Here is an 18,217-nt window from a genome sequence, read left to right on the forward strand (position 1 = left end):
AGTCCGAGAAGGGCAATAGCTGGGTCAAATGGTGGTTCCATTCCCAGCTTTCCCAGGAATCTCCATACTGCTTTCCAAATTGGCCGCACCAATTTGCAGTCCCACTAGCAATGTACAAGAGTACCCTTTTCCCCACATCCTCGCCAGCACTTGTTGTTGTTTGACTTCATAATGGCTGCCAATCTTACTGGAGTGAGATGGTATCTTAGGGTGGTTTTGATTTGCATTTCTCTGACTGCTAGAGATGGTGAGCATTTTTTTCATGTACTTGTGAGCTATTGATTTTTCTATGAAGATTTTATAACATGTTACTTTGCCAAAGAAGCTCTAGTACTCATCTAGCGAATTTTTGGGGTCTTCTAAGCACGGGATCATATGATCTTCAAACAGTGATAATTTCACTTCTTACTTTTATATTTTTATTGCTTCTTTTCCCTTCTATTGCCCAATCTGTCTGGGTAGAATTTCTACTACTACATCAAATGGGAATAGTGAGAATGGGCATCCTTCTCTTTTTCCAGGAATGCTTTCAGGTTTACACATTCACTATCATGATTACTTTAGTTTGTCATAGATGGCCTTTACCATGCTGATGTAAGTTCCTTCTATTCCTATTTTCTTTTGATCATGCATGGGTGCTGAATCTTGTCAAAAGCTTTCCATGTATAGAGATAACTAAGTAATTTTTATCCTTATGTAGGTCAAAATGATATCAGTTGCCTGAATTGGTTTTCTGGAACTTGGAGGTAGCTCAAATATTTTGAAACAAACACCTTTCACTCAGCCTTGCACAGTGTGTGAGCGGAGCCCCATCTGCTAGTATGGCACCACTTGAAAATTCACTAAGAAATTCATGTTTCCTAAAGTGAGCAGGTTGGGCATATGATTGGATAGCTGAAATAGAAAATATTCCAAACATATAGAACATGGGGGACATTCTTCCTCTATACTTCCTCTGGCAAGCACAGCCTTCTGACTGCAGCTGGCACTGCCCTCAGAGGTGGGGAGAGAAGCCCACAGAAGGCAGGAACTTCCCTGTCTGTCCCTGAGTTCTGTGATTTTTCTTCCTCTTCTCCCTTGTTCTCTTTGTTGTCAAGTATTGCTCACAGATTTCAAGTGATTAACAGGAGGCCCTTATAAAATAACCTCTTAACAACCTTTGAGCCTGCTTTCAGGAAAAGGCTAGTGGTAAATTCCAGGCAAGAAAGAACCAGCAAAGTTAGCTGCCCTTCCCTCTCTAACCAATGGATGGGAATATACTGGCCCAATCCACAAAGCTTTTAATCAGAGCCAGGCAAGGGCTGGAAATAGGGTAAGAGAAGTGAGGCACCTGAGATAAATATTTGAGCAAATGCTCTCAGGTTCCCTTGTCCCTCTGCTGACTCTCTTACCTCTTCTTAGTCCTACCTCAGTAGACCTGGTTCATAGGATTCTCCTGATGTTCCCTGGGGAGGTCTAGGTGAATTCCCTTTTCTTCAAAGCATCATAAAAAGGTCAGAATTTTTCAAGTAGATTTACATTAGGAAACTGACATGGAAAGAAAGAGATAAAGAAAGGAAGGGAGGGAGAGGAAGAGGGAGGGGGAGAGGGGGGGCAAGAGAGAGAGAGAGAGAGAGAGGAAAGAAAGAAAGAAAGAAAGAAAGAAAGAAAGAAAGAAAGAAAGAAAGAGACAGGTACACCTAGTGAAAACTGCTTACAAGGAAACAAGTCGTAAGACATGTTAAACATAAGCCTTTCTGAGAAGTGAGTTGAAAATTGTAAAAGAAACTGAAAGTCCATTTTCAGTTATGGGAATGAGCCAGCATTTGAGGACACAGACAGATTGTGTAATGGTGGGGTTTCCAAATTCATCAATTGATACAGCCCTTACTGAGATTCTACCATGTACAGCAAGTGTGCTCTCACTGTGAAGAAATCTAAAGGTATCAGACACAGATTATCTCCTGTGAACTCCTAGCACAGCAACAGAGAACACAGGCACCAACAAAAGCCTCAGCACAAGGGGTGAAGACAGTTCCCCCTTGAGCTGTGTAGAAGCAATGTGGAATTTCCCCTCAGCCCTTTTGAGGACACTGGGATGAAACAAAGATTAAATAGGAGAAAAGGCATATGGGTTGATTATGATGTAAATTAGGAAAACCACAGCATAGGAAACAATCACAAAGTATGGTTACCCACCTGTTTAATGTAAAGCACAAACTTACATATCCCTTTTTCTATTGGGGGGGTGGGTGGGACAGGTAGATATTTTGGAGGGCTTATAAATTAGTATTACTTGAGAAGGTGGTCTCCAAGATGGTCTCTTAGAATTTCGAATGAGCCCAAAGGACAGAATCTTGTAAGGCAAGTCCATTCAAATGTAGTTGTATTCTCAGGTCCTCTTTTTCACATAGATAATGGGATTTCAGGGTGGAAGTGAGGCAATCATTCCTTTTGCAGCCTGGTCCTAATGCATATAAGAAGAATTCCAGAGAGGGTTTCTCCTTTTACTTGAAATTACTCTTAATGGAAAATCTTTGAAGAATCACATTTCCTAAGTCCCAACAAATCTAAGATGTTGGCAGTCACAGGAAAAGTGTCATAGATTTAAATTAAACTCTTAGAATATTATAGCAGGAGAGAGCCTCCCCAGTACTTCCTCTTCTGACAATTGATCTTCAACGTCAACTCTGTGCTGGGGAGAAAAGAATTCATATTTGAACATGTACTTCAGAACAAGGACTAGGTGAAAGTCACCAATGTCATCTCTTTTTGTCCTCAAGACTGTTATTGAGTTAGATAATAGTACTGCCAGTAGCAAATTCATCCAAAAGCAACCATTTAGGAATTGCTTAGTAGTTGCTTCTCACTACTTCAGTTGCTCTTTTACTACAGACAAGTAATGTAGGGAAGCTTTAAATTTACTCTTTTTTAATCCATTCATCTATTGAAGGACATCTAAGTTGGTTCCACAGTCTAGCTATTGTGAATTGTGCTGCTATGAACATCGATGTAGCAGTATCCCTATAGTACGCTCTTTTAAGGTTTTCAGGGAATAGTCCGAGAAGGGATGAATGGATTTAAAAAATGTGGCATTTATATACAATGGAGTATTACTCAGCACTAAAAAATGACAAAATCATGGAATTTGCAAGGAAATGGATGGCTTTAGAGCAGATTATGCTAAGTGAAGCTAGCCAATCCCTAAAACACAAATGCCAAATGTCTTCTTTGATATAAGGAGAGCAACTAAAAACAGAGCAGGGAGGAAGAGCATGAGAAAAAGATTAACATTAAACAGGGACAAGAGGTGGGAGGGAAATGAGAGAGAAGGGAAATTGCATGGAAATGGAAGGAAACCCTCATTGTTATACAAAATTACATATAAGAGGATGTGAGGGGAAAGGGGAAAAAAAACAAGAGAGAGAAATGAATTACAGTAGATGGGGTAGAGAGAGAAGATGGGAGGGGAGGGGAGGGGGGATAGTAGAGGATAGGAAAGGTAGCAGAATACAACAGTCGCTAGTATGGCAATATGTAAAAACGTGGATGTGTAACCGATGTGATTCTGCAATCTGTATACGGGGTAAACATGGGAGTTCATATCCCACTTGAATCAAATGTATGAAATATGATATGTCAAGAGCTTTGTAATGTTTTGAACAACCAATAAAAAATTTTCACTCTTTTTCCTCCACAGATTTAAATAAGTCAGAAAAATAAACTCACAACATACGTACTGTGAGAGAAAAAAATGCCTACAAATTATTAATGTGCTTAAGCATGAAATTCATACCAAAGTATGAGACTCAAAGAGGGAAAGATGACGTGAACTTCATGGAGAGCTGAACAAGGGTATAGGTGCTGGACTTCTGGGAGGGGGAGTGTCACAGGCACTGGAAAGGCAGGGAAGGAGGAGCACAGTGTTGTCTTTCATGCAGGTGAATTTTCCAGGTAGCAGTCACCATTGGTAGCCTCTGTCTGGGCCTGGTGTCAGACTCCCAATCTCCTTTTCTTGCAAAAAAGGTCTTTTGTAGATAGAAAGAGGGTATCAGATAGAAAAGCCTCTGCCTGAGTCCACAGTGTAGTTTACTAGGGCAGGTACATGTAGAATACTTTTTACAAAAGGAAAGGTTTTCAGATGCCTTCCTTTGTGTAAGAGATCAGCAGTCTCTGGATAACCAATTCAAACTATGCCAAAGAAATACATTTACAGTAAGATATTTTGATTTCCCTCACTAGTAACACTTGGATCTTGGGCTAAAACTTTGACTAATACTAAAACTCTCCCTCTTTCAAAAGTGCTCCTATGAAAAGGGAGATCAGTCTTACTGGTAAGACACTGTGTCAGCCCCTTTATATCCCCTGTGTTCCTCACGCCAGTTTGTCACAGGAAAGCAGGGAGATGAAACTCCAAACCTGGGTTCGTGTGTTCCAATGACAGAAGATTTAAAGTCAGACACCAAAAGTCCCTCAGGAGAATTTTATTAGACGTGAAAGTAAAGTAAAAGAAAAGTGAGGCTTAAGTAAAAAATTCTCTTAAGGGAGAGAATGAGCCGTCTCCAAGCAGAGAATGACAAAGAGAAAATGTTGTCCCCAATTTTATCACTGTTTGATGTTTACCAGGAGATCTAGGGACCACCTTCTGTTCTCTTTGCCAATCAGGTGTTCAACTCCTGGGCAATACAGTATTTGACCTTAGTTGGTCCTCTCTGAAACTGTCATGGTGGCCATCCTATTTAGGGGGGCTTCATCTACAAGTCAATCCCATGTTAATGCGGGTGCCAGGAAAAATAGCTGATCAGAAGTTACCTTAGTGCACCTGCATTACTAAAGGAAACTGTCTTCCCAGACAATTGGAGTCACTTAGAGCCATAATTCCTAGCTTTATGTCAGCATCAATAGACCCTGTCAAGAGTTAGTCCCATTAATCCTTTTCACTTGACATATTTCCCAATTAGCTCCTTTTGCTTCTGTTTATTTTATACAAATTAACTACCACCTTTTGCTTTCTTGTTTATTCTGGAAGTAGTTTAAGAAGACCCTAAAGGAATTTAAAGAATGCTTGTGACCTTGCCTGCATTTCACTGCTCATTGTTAGCTACTATCTAACAAATTCATTGGAATAGCCATTATCATCCCCACAAACACAAGCAGAAACTAGCTCAAATATGAAAGTTTCTTTTTCAATCATCACACATTGCTTGAACATCGATATATTTCATTCTCTTTGCGTAAGACTAAGGATATCACATGCATTAGAGACAACCTCCCACAACAGGAAGGAAACTGGGAGGTGCCTTGACCTGATATGAAGTTCAGTCCCCTCTCCCAGGAAAGAAGCCAGAACTGAATGCATCTGTGACTCCTCAGCGTCCCACACTTGGAGAAGAAAACAGCTCTCAACAGTGCACTTTTTTCCTGGAGCAACATGAAGACAGACTGTTGGCCTTAAGGAGACAAGTAGGTGAAAAACAAGTTGAACAATGGGGTAGACAGAGAGATACAACAGAACCAGACTTGATGATTCTGAAATCCAGATGGGAAACTGCAGTTGGAGTTCCTCAAGTAGGTTTCCAGATCTGAGGGCAATAATGGTTTCTGCTTCTGCTCCCTGGGCTCCTGGTTGTGCCCTGTGAGTCACCCTTTCTTTTTCATGAAAAATAGTAAATATTCAGAGTTGACAGTTTTGTCATTTGCTTCCTATCAGTAGAATTTGGAGGTGGGATGATAGGCTATAACAGACGCTTTTCATTTTGTACTCATTGTGTCTCAGTTCAAGCTGGCAGGCTCTCTGTTGTACTAATGATATGTGTCTTGGAGATCAGAAACAGGTCCTTGTTCCCTGGTGTTGAAGATTAAACATTCAAGAAATGCAGAGGCAAGTGTAGAAAGCCAGTTTGGGTTAAGAAAGTGATAGAGATAGACTTTTCCTAAGAGAAGGGGCTCCTCAGCTGGGTGTACATCTTGTTCTCCTATACACCTCAGAACCCCCTTTTATTCATTGTCTTCTCTTTCCTCTTCATATATGTTCCTGGAAGCAGGGAATTGTGGGTTAGTTGTTAACAACCAGAGTGTCTGGAGCATGATTACAGAGGTTACAACCCATTGTTCTCTGTTTGACAAACAGCCCTCATCCTGGTTATTCATTACCTACACTGATGGCCTGACCTTTGCCCCCTGCCTCACTTTGCTAAGGAATGTGACATATACTGTCCACTCAGACTATGAGGGGCTACAGGCATATTGCTTTTGGCAAAGAAAGCATGTATATGAAGAGGGTCATCACTGTGGGCCAATTGTATACAATTATTCTCTTAACCAGGTGTTTCCATCATTCTCATCTATCTGTCCTCTTACACTAATATTCTCAAGAACTTGTGATATATTTCATTGGGGCCTTAGTCCATTGGACACAAGCCACATCCATAGATGACTTTCAGATAAACTACTGTCCTATACATTTGTCTGATGCTAGTTTTTGTAAAGAATGGTGTCCTAAAGCTTTCTCCAGAACTTCTGTCTTGATTCATACCCGTGTACCAAACTCATTCTCTTGAAAGTGTTCTTTGTGTACCAGATTACTCTGGTGTTTTGATATTTTTTAACATTTTAGTGAAAGATCATCATATCATACCTGTTACCAAAATTTCAGATCTTGTCCCTGATGACAATTAAACAATGAAGTCATGGTTTTGAGACAAAGGATAAAGAACATTTTTGCCTTCTTCCTATTTTTAAAATTGCCAGACTTCTTGTCTTACAGTTTAATTAGCAGAGACCAGAAAAGTTAATACTTATAAACATTCACAGATTAGATCATATAAGTAAGAATAATATTCATTGTTGCTGTTCTTGATATATTTCCAGTCAGGCAAATATCTCTGTAAATATAAGAAAAGAGGAAATCTCCAGTTTTTAAGAATCTATTTCAAGAGATTTTTCTTTACAACTTACATTTAAATACAACACTGCAATTTTATTATACATCATGAAAAAGCAGGCCTTATGAATTCTTATGGTATACTAAGAAAACAATGATGAAAAACCGTGAGCAGAATTTTTGCATAATGATAATGGAGGAAGTGTCCATTAAATATTTTCTACATTTCCTATGTAATTCAGAAAGTAAGTTGATTTTTATTTTTTTTTATTTTTTTAAGTCAACACTTCTATCTTTATTTTTTTATTTTTATTTTTTTTTAATTTTTTTATTGGATGTTCAAAACATTACAAAGCTCTTGACATATCATATTTCATACATTAGATTCAAGTGGGTTATGAACTCCCATTTTTACCCCAAATACAGATTGCAGAATCACATCGGTTACACATCCACATTTTTACATAATGCCATATTAGTAACTGTTGTATTCTGCTACCTTTCCTATCCTCTACTATCCCCCCTCCCCTTCCCTCCCATCTTCTCTCTCTACCCCATCTACTGTAATTCATTTCTCTCCTTGTTTTTTTCCCATTCCCCTCACAACCTCTTATATGTAATTTTGTGTAACAATGAGGGTCTCTTTCCATTTCCATGCAATTTCCCTTTTCTCTCCCTTTCCCTCCCACCTCATGTCTCTGTTTAATGTTAATCTTTTCCTCCTGCTCTTCCTCCCTGCTCTGTTTTTAGTTGCTCTCATTATATCAAAAAAGACATTTGGCATTTGTTTTTTAGGGATTGGCTAGCTTCACTTAGCATAATCTGCTCTAATGCCATCCATTTCCCTGCAAATTCCATGATTTTTTCATTTTTTAGTGCAGAGTAATACTCCATTGTGTATAAATGCCACTTTTTTTTTATCCATTCATCTATTGAAGGGCATCTAGGTTGGTTCCACAGTCTAGCTATTTTTCCCTAGAAAGAAATATTCCTTCACAGCTGATGATTAACTTTAGAGAACTCCACAAGGAAAAGAACAATCATCACAGCTACCATCTTATTTTCCCTCTCTGCCCCACATTGCTAAATGCCTTTTAGTCAAAGCTCAAAGCTGGGTATGGTTTCCTGAATCATTGGTTCTTTTTCTTCTCCGAGAAAAAAAAAATGTGTTACAAAATTCCCTTAGTTTATTCCGGAATACAGCTAGAATTCTTTCAAAGGAACTTCAACTAGAAAACAGGGAAAGAAACTGCAGAAGCCTGGAGACAGAAAAGTTTGCAGAACACACTCTCTCATTCTTAAACATGCTCACTCTTTGCCAGAAACTGTTTTCTGTCTTCAAAACTGAAAGTTGAAGTATCTGTGGTCCCTGAGATCATAGTCAGTGGTCCAAGGGAAGCAGATAAGACCATGAAGGTTCCATTCCATGCGTGTAGTAAATGTCTAACAACTCTCAGGAGAAGAAACTCCTGGTTTGGAATTCTGTCACTGGTGGGGATCCAACCCAGGGCCTTGTGCATGCTAGGTAAGTACTCTACCACTGAGCTGTACTCTCCACCCATAATTCCTAGTTATAGCATTTACTCATTTTCATTACGTAAAGTAGCCAACTGAAAATTACCCATTCCAACTACAGAAGAAAGTTGAGAACTTACAGGATAATTCTGATAAATCACCATTTTTAAAACCCTTTTAAATGCCTAGGCTTTCATTTTCCAGGAGAAACTTTCAGTTGTGAAGAGATGCATGGTAACACATCATTATGTAGCATGCCCTCTGTACATATATGATGGCTAAACGTGGACCCTTGAGTATAAATAATAGTACAATATAATACAATAATTTCAGTTTGACTACCTTTTGATTTTAATACCCTTTATTTAATTGGAAATGTACATGATTTCTGTTTTATTAAGGTGAATTTTACATAATATCAAATTAGCCATTTTAAATATTACAGTTCACTAGCATTTGGTACATCCACAATGTTATAGAACAAGCACCTCTTTCAAGTTTCAAACTAGTTTCGTTATCCCAAAAGACAACTCCAAGCCCATTAAGCAATTGCTTCTCCATTGTCTTTCACACTTCCCATAGATCTTGGCAGCCACCAATCTGCCCTCAGTCATTATGGATTTATATATTTTTAATATTTCTTATAAAGGGAATGATACAATATTTCACTTTTTCTGTATGGTTCCTTTCACTTATAATAACATTTTCAAGGTTCTTCCACACAATGTGGCTACATCAGAACATTCTTTTATGGTTGATTTTGTTTCATTGCATGAATGTACCACATCTTTTTTATTCATTACTTAATGAGCACTTGGATAATATTCATCCTTTTGGCTACTATGAATTGTACCACTGTGGACACTTGTGTATAAGTATTTATTTATTTTCAATTTGGGAGGTTTACACCTCTCATTAGATTTCCTAGGCCATATCATAATTTACTATTAATCTTTTTAAAGAAACTACAGAACTGCTTTTTATGACAGCTGCACCATTCCACCTTTCCACCAATAATTCACTTTCTGCATGCCCTCTCCAGCATTTGTTAGTCCTTTGTTGTTAAACCTATCCTAGTGGATGTGAAATATCTAGTGTGGTATTAATTTGCATTTTCCCAATGACTAATCATATTATACATCTTTCAATGTGCTTTTTGGCCATTTGTAAATTTTCTTAGGAGAAATATCTATGCAATCATATGCCCATCTTTAAATTGGGTTCCCTGTCTTTATGGTAATGAGTTGTAAGAGTTTATTTTATATTCATTGCATTAAACCAATATTGGATATATATCAGGCAAATATATTCTTCCATCCTTTGGATTGACTTTTCATTTTTTTTTTTTTGATCATGTACTTTGAAGCACAAGGTTTTTTAATTTTGAAGAGTCCTCTTCCTATCTCTCACCACCCCACCCCCTCTCTTTCTGTCTTGGCTTTTGGTGTCATGTAAGAATCTACTGTTGAATCCAAGATCATAAAGATTTACCCTTGTTTTCTTGAAAGGGTTTTATGTTTTTACCTCTTATATTTATGTCTTTGATACATTTGGAGTTAATTTTTGTATCTTGTGATGTAGGGCTCTGACTTCTTTTTTTTTTTTTTTTGCATGTGGATATTTTCTTTACATAAAGCTAAATTTTGTTTGTGTCAGTTTTCTCCATTGTCTTTCTAATGTTTACTATTTTCTTCCTTCTGTGGTCTTTGAGTTCAGTTTACTCTTTGGTTTCTATTTCCTTTTTTTAAGTATTTTGTCACAATTTATTGATGTGATATGATAATTAGAATTGAAATTATAACTGAATTCCATCACTATATGAGGACCTAAAATTCATCGACTTATTCATGTTAATACTGAGAGTAATTTGCTCCCAAAATATCCTGGTGAGAAGAAAATTGCCTTATGTCTTTGAGGGGTCATAATAGTTTCACAGTGTCTACAGTAAACCCATTGCAGGACATAACAGATAATTGAAAACAAAAGCTGAATACATTAAGTCTGTTGGTATCAAGGTTAAAGTAGTAGAATAAAGTATTCAGGTTAAGTGATGCTATTAGCACAGGGCCTTCACATGTGGTACATCTACCACATTAATACTTAATATGGCACTTACTTATGCTTTCCCTATAAAGCTTCCAATCTCACTTGCAATTTAAATATATTTTTTAGAAAATAGAATCTTTTTTTCCAGAATGACCATTCTTTTTTATCCCCCTGTAACAAACAAACAAACAAACAAACCTTTTAACTGTTGTTTAAATCAGCAATTGTGTCATGACCAAAGAAGACCCAAACTAACCAGAGGCATAAATCATTATCATTGCCAGACCTATGCATTTACCGTCCTCTCCCATAAGATGAAAACATATTTATAGTATCAATATCACTAACACAGGCTCATGAGAGCAACTGTGTCTAACTCATGAATGATATTAAGGCTGTATTTTTTTCCAAAAATCTTCTTTTTAATTTTTTTCCTTTTTTTAATTGGTTGTTCAAAACATTACAAAGCTCATGATATATCATCTTTCATACATTTGACTCAATTGGGTTATGAACTCCCATTTTTACCCCATATACGAATTGCAGAATCACATCGGTTACACATTCACATTTTTACATAATGGCATATTAGTGACTGTTGTATTCTGCTACCTTTCCTATCCCCTACTATCCCCCCTCCCCTCCCCTCCCATCTTCCCTCTCTACCTCATCTGCTGTTGTTCAATTCTCTCCCTTGTTTCCCCCCCCCTTTCCCCTCACAACCTCTTATATGTAATTTTGTGTAACATTGAGGGTCTCCTACCATTTCCATATGCTTTCCCTTCTCTCTCCCTTTCTCTTCTATTTCCTTAAAGTATGAAAATATGTTAGGGATTGAGGTCTTCCCTCTTTTGTGATTTAGAAATTCATAGCTGCAAATTTCCCATGGAGCATTGATTTCACTGCATCTTCTAAAATTTGACTGTTGCATTTTAATTTATAATTATGCCAAAGAATTGTCTCGTCCAGTTTAATTTGTACTTTTAAAAATATATCTTTTCTCTTAGTGCATTATAATTACACATAATATTAGGGTTCATTATGATTTAATTATAGAAGCATAGGATATAATTTGCCCCACTTCAATCACTAGTACTTCTCATTTTCCTCCCCCCTCCATCGCTATTTTCCTTTTTCTCTACTGATCTTTCTTCTATTTATTTACTGTGTTGTTAAAATTAGTGTTATAGTTATATGTAGTTGTAGTTATACATAAAGCTAAAATTTACTTATGTGAATTCATATATATATATATATATATATATATATATATATATATATATATATTCATATGTGTATATAATATAATTTCATCAACTTCATTCCACAATTCCTCTCTTTTTCCTACTCTCCTGTCTCCCCTAAAATCTCCTTCCTCTCCTTCACTGACCTTCCTTCTATTTTTCTAGAATTTCCCCTCATTTTTTCCCCTTATTTGGTGTTGTTTCTGTCAGCAAGAGAAAACATTACAATTATACCCTTAACTATCTGACTCTGAGACATTTGCCTCAGCATAATGTTCTCCAGTTCCATCCATTTACCAGCAAATGCTATAATTTCATTCTTTTTATGATTGAATAAATGTACAGATGTATATGTTCCACATTTCTTTATCCATTCATCTGTTGATGGGTACTTGGGCTGGTTCTATATCTGGCTATGGTGAATTATGCTGCCATAAACATTGTTGTAGGCTGTATCACTATTGTAAGTTCACTTTTCTATTCCTGATTTTTTGAGGGCTCTTCATACTCCTTTTCAGAGTTGTTGAGCTAATTTGCAATCCCATCAACAATATGAGTGTATCATTTTCTCCACATTTTTGCCAGCATTTGTTATTATTTTTATTCTTGATAATTGCCATTCTGACTGAAGTGAGATTAAGTCTCAATTTTGATTTGCATTTCTCTGATTGATAGGAATGTTGAACATTATCTCATAATTGTTGGCAGGTTTGAGCAGTGTCTGTATAGTTTTTTTTATTCATTTGTTAATTTTCTTATTTGTGTTTTGTTGTTATTGTTAAGGTTTTTGAGTTATTTATATATTCTGGATATTAATCCCTATTGGAGGAACAACTGGCAAAGATCTCTCATTCTGTAGGCTCTTTCTTCATATTCTTAATTATTTCCTTTGCAGTGTTATAACACTATATTTGTTATTGATTTCTGGCTTTATTTCTTATGCTTTAGAAGTCTCGTTGGGGAAATTGGTGCCGATACCAATATGTTAAAATGTTAAGTCTATTCTTTTAACAGTTGCAAAGTTTCTGGTTTAGTTCCTTGGTCTTTAATCCTCTTTGAGTTGATTTTTGTGCCGGGTGAAAGAGAGGGACCTAGTTTCATTCTTCTCTATAAGGATATCCTGTTTTCCTAGTACCATTTGTTAAAAAGTCTATCTTTTCTCCAATGTATATATTTGGCACTCTTTTTGAGTATCAGTTGACTGTATCTATGTGGATTTGTCTGTGTGGTTCATGTCTGTTTTGGGGCCAATATGATGCTGGTTGTGGTACTCTAGCTGTGTAGTATAATATGAAGTCTGGCATTGTGTTCCCTCCATCATCACTCTCCTGCACAGAAGCACTTTAGCTATTCTGGGTCTCCTGTTTCTTCCAGATTAATTTTAGGACTCTTTTTTTTCTAGTTTGTGAAGAAAATCATTGTTATTTTGTTGGGGAATTGCATTAACTTTATATAATACTTTTGGTAGTATGATCATTTTGACATTTTGTTATTAAAGAGTGTATTATTAAATTCTCACACAATTTCATATTCTATCTTTTCTTTAGTTATTAATTTATAGTTTCATTACACTGTGGTCAGAGAAGATACATTTTATGATTTCAATCTTCTAATTTTTATTGACACTTTTTATGGCTTACTAAATGATCTATTCTGGAAAATGTTGAATGGGTAAAATGTGTATACCAAAGAAGAATGTGTATTCTGATGTAGTTGAATGGAATGTTCTGTATGCATCTGTTAGGTGTAGTCAGTTTATAGTTCTCTACAAGCTCTGTATTTGTAATCTCATATTTGATTGTATCCATTATCAAAAATGGAGTGTTGAAGGGAAAGCAGAAGGACTGGGGAATGAAATTGACTAAATTATGTTATGTTCATGTATGTATAACACTGAAGCTTACTGTTACGTATAATTATAAAGCACCTTAAAAGAAAAAAATTAAAAATGGAACATTAAAAACTTGTCCTATTTTATAGAACTATTTCTCTATTTAATTCTTTCAATTTTTACTCCATATAAAATTTAGAGATTTCTACTTGGATATGTATGATTGTTTTATCTTATTGATGAATTGATATTTGATCAATATTTTATATCCTTATTTTATGTCCATATTTGAAACAATTTTTTACTTACTATATATTTCATCTGATTTTAAGAAGCCACCCTAGTTCTTGTTTGGTTACTAGTGGCTAGGAATATCTTTTATTTTGTATTTTGGCTTATTTATTTGTTGTTGTATCTAAATGAGTCTCCTGTAGACAATGTAAAATTGTATCCTGATATTTTGTTTTTGTTTTTTATAAATCTCTGCCTTTTGATGGAAGAGATTAATCTTTTTATATTCATCTGTGATAAAAGGCTTCTTTCAGTCATTTTGATATTTTTTCTATATATCTGCTATTTGGTATCTCATTTCCTGGATATAAATTTTATATTAGTCCACATTTTCTTACCTTAATAAAATACCTGCAACAGTGAATTTCTAAAGAAGAGATGTTATATATAAGTCAGTTTTTGAGACAGAACATCCAAACAGCAAGGCAGATGTCAAGACTGCCTGAAGGAGCAAGGAGTTCCATATTGAACCATAAAACAGAGAGAGAAGGAGCCAACTATACTCACCTTGTAAAAGCACTCTTCAAAGGATTCACCAAGGTTCCTTGGAAAGTACCATGATCCATTTTGAGGGCATGCCCCTAATGACCTAAAGGCGTCACACTATACCCCACCCCTTAAAGGTCCAACAATACCTCCCATTACCACCTCCCTAAATACTAACCTTCCATTCCCATGGACACTTATCATATCCAAACCACAGAAGCTCCTTTATCTCCCCCAAACACTTCTCCCCTTCTGAAGCCACCAATATGTATACAATGATGTGACTAATGATGCCCCAGAAGTCTCATAATATCTCTTCATTGTTCTTCATTCTTTATTATCCACTTCTCAGACTGGGTAAATTCAATTGACTTCTATTAAAGTTCTCTGGTTCTTTCTACTGTCTGCTTAAGTTTGCTATTGAAACTCTTTGTAACTTCTTCATTTAATTTGTTGCATGTTAAGCTCTAGAATTTCTGTTTTGGGCCTTTTATAATATTTCATAATAATTTATAAAGTATCTCTTTATAAATATTTAGTATTTTAGGAGACATCATTACTAATTTCCTTTAACTCTTTGTTGATGATTTTCATTTACCTCCTGAAGCATATTTAAGCCAACTGATTTAAAATCTTTGCTAAATGAATTAAGTGACTTTTTCCCACAAGGAATATGTTAATTTTTCTGTAAATGGACCAAACTTTATACTTATGATTTTTAATTTTTTGTAAAAAATGGACATTTCGAAACTATAACATGGGAACTCTAGAAATCAGATTCTTCCTTTTGCTCAGGATTTGTTTTGATGGTGAGTGTGATTTTAATAATTTCTTAAGGGTTTTGTTTAGTTTTAATCTTCTTTGGAAAAACTGCATTAGCCATGTGAGGGCTCTGAGGTCTCTGATCCTTTTTACCTGGTGCTCACCTAATGTATTACCAGAGTAGTTTTTTTCTTTTTAATTCTTGGAAAAGAAAACAGAAAATGTTATCACAAAAGGACCAAGCTGGACGCAAACTTTACAGATCAGCTTAGCTGATGGACCCACTTTCCTGGTGGAAAATGAGCCACCAGCTAAAGGGAGGGTTTATGCTTATATAGGTTACACTGAGAGGCGACTTAATTAATGAGCATGTCAGTTTGGGCTATCTTTACTGGGCCAGATGGAGGATATGGTGTTAGTGGGTATGGAGTCTGTGGTCAGTGCCAAGGATTTATTTTCACTGGGCCAGATGGAGGGTGTGGGGTCAGTCTGTGGTGGGATCAATGCTTTGGCCTCTTTTCAGAAATTGTCATTTCAGATTTGATGGATATTTATTCCCTGGGACCTGTCTTGTCACTCTGAAAGACAGTGACTCCTTCATTCCTTCTCCCTGGGCCACATCATTTTGGAGTTTGTCTTTTTCCATATCCAATAGAAACCTCCTCCAATGTTTGCTTTGGTTCAGTGTCAGTGTCCAGCCAGGCCCTTTACCACTCTGCCTTGCCTTCCACTTTCTGCTTATACTCACCAACTAGAGGTGGAAACTTGGGTCTTCTCAGGTATTTTCTGGGTATATATACTGTTGTGGGAATTCATGGCTTTCTCAATTTCTGTATATAGGAGGCTGTCAGTTTTCTAATTCCCCACAAAGCTCTCTTCCTAGTCTTTCCTCCTGAGTTTTCAACACACATATGGTTTCCTCATAATCTCTTCCAAAGGCAGCAGCAAGAAGTTCATTGGCCTCTCAGTATTTTCAGGAATAGCCTCTGAATATATATTTTATGGCCTAGGAAATCTCTGACAGTCCATATCACATAATTCTGGGGTCAGATTACTCTTCCATGATAGGATGTGGCAGCACATGAGGTTTCAATTCAGCATCCACAACACATAGAAAGGTGTCTTTATAAGAACACCTCTACCTGACCATGATGTACTTTATTATTGTAATGGAATCCTAAAGTTGAAACATGTCGTGATACATTTTCTATGTCAAAAAAATAGAATATAGACCTAAGTAGATATTTTCCAAACTTAGACATACACTTGGCCAACAGGTATATGAAAAAAACATGCTCCATATCTCTAAATGATCAAGGAATTATGAATGAAACACAATGAGGCAACACTTCACTCCCTTAAGAATGGTTATTATACAAAGGGCAAAAATAAAAAATGCTGGTGAAGAAATGGGGAAGGGGAATTCATATGCTGTTGGTGGAAATGTAAATTAGTATAACCATTATTGTAAATAGTAAGTACATTCCACAAAGATTGTAAAAGGAAATTCCCATATGATTCAGAAATGCCATTACAGAGTTTATGTCCAAATGAAATAAAATCCGTATGTCAAAAGTCATCTGCATTTGCATATCAATTATAGCAATATTCACAACAGCTATGCACTGGAAGAAAATCTAAACACCCATCAGGGATGATTGAACAAAGGGAAGATGACATGTATACACAATGGAATAATCCATAACAATGAATGAAACCCTGTCATTTGTGACATCATGGATGGAACTGAAAGACATGTTAAGTGAAATAAGCCATGCAAAAAAACAAAATTATGTATGATCTCACTCACATGGAGAGTCTAAATATACTGACCACATAGAAGTAGAGAATATATCTAGGAAAAAGAAATGGCCAAAGAGTGACAGCTGGAAATGTAGAACAAGTTCCCAGAATAAACAAGTCTGCATGGATAATTCAATAAGTCCTGAGAGATGCTCCTACTCCAGAGAAATAATAACACTTCAGACAGTAGACAGAGACCAAGAAGCAAGCTAAAATTTAATAGAAATTAGAAAAGACAAGAAGAGCAAAAGCACCACAAGATGAGCAGCAGAATGACAGCTCCTCAAAGCTATGTCCCCTGACCACACAATCTAAAGCAGCCTTGAGTTTATAACCAATACCTTGCTTTTTTAAAAAAATATTTTATTTTTTAGTTGTGGTTGGACAGAATACCTTTTATTTTTCTATTTTTATACGGTGCTGAGGATGGAACCCAGGACCCTGAAATTGCTAAGCGAGCATCTACCACTGAGCCACAACCCCAGCCCCAATAACATGCTTTCTTACACTTAATTTATTCTGAAAGTATTTTATTCATTCATGTTTTTGCCCATAGTCTAATTAACCTGTTAATATGTAAACACCTTAAGGGCAGAAACCTAACCTGCCTTACTTATCAATGAACTCACAGGTCCTAGAATATTTTCCAGCATGGGTAGCCCTCAATAAATACGTGTGAAATAGATTCCTGAATTTTAGCATCTCTTTGTTAAATCTCTAGTCAGAAGTAAGACTAAATAATCAGTGGGTGTGATGGATTCATCCTTTGATTTCACCAGCACGCATTTGTTGAAACAGATATGAACATTTCAAGTTTTTTTAAATTATTATTAAGAATTCTCACACTAAAGAAAACATGAAGAAGGTAAAAATTATAGTCAGGATACAATCTGCATTTAATGGAATGCAGATTGGAATTTAATGGAATGTAGAATGGAAAGACTTGAGCATGTGTTCTTGTCCAAATTGAAGCAACCAAGAAAGTATAATGCTCAAGATATCTTAGACTCAAGATATAGAAAACAAGATCCAAGGGGAGGTAAGTAGGAGCAGGAGGTGACAGACATTTCTTCCATGGGGACCAGAGGGAAGAACACAAAGATGATTATTAATTATAGTCTTAAATTTTAAGGTGGAAAAATTTGAAAGTGAGAAAGGCCTGACCAGATGTCTTAAACATCATCTGGATTTACAAAGTGAGGTTACAAAGGTGGGAGGAGCTTCAATGAATGCTTTGTTTTTCTTTCTTACTGTCCTAGGCTCCTCTATGGGTCTTAGATTGGAAGTTCCACCAATGCTCTTGGACCTTGTTTTGCTAATTTCTCCAACCCCATTGTCTAGCAAAATGCCTGGCAATTAGGAAGGGAGCCATCTGTG

At 36.4% G+C, this 18,217-nt stretch overlaps 1 protein-coding gene across 5 annotated transcripts in view; it reads left to right on the forward strand.

The window, feature by feature from the left end:
• The window catches only part of LOC124088585 (interferon-induced very large GTPase 1), a 67,372-nt gene that overhangs the window by 16,650 nt on the left and 32,505 nt on the right, over positions 1-18,217 (forward strand). For 2 of the 5 annotated variants that reach the window (XM_058576940.1, XM_046438284.2), the window contains exon 2: positions 5,315-5,442. The exons of 2 other annotated variants lie outside the window; for them this stretch is intronic. The gene's annotated coding sequence lies outside the window, so the exon portion shown is untranslated. Of the gene's footprint in view, positions 1-5,314; positions 5,548-18,217 lie in introns of all 5 variants that reach the window. One more of the 5 variants, XM_058576939.1, reaches the window with a different exon arrangement.

This window comes from Marmota monax, unplaced genomic scaffold, assembly GCF_021218885.2.
Source record: "Marmota monax isolate L192 unplaced genomic scaffold, Marmota_monax_Labrador192_F-V1.1 WCK01_AAM20220418_F8-fsc00061, whole genome shotgun sequence".
Lineage (NCBI taxonomy): Eukaryota > Metazoa > Chordata > Mammalia > Rodentia > Sciuridae > Marmota > Marmota monax.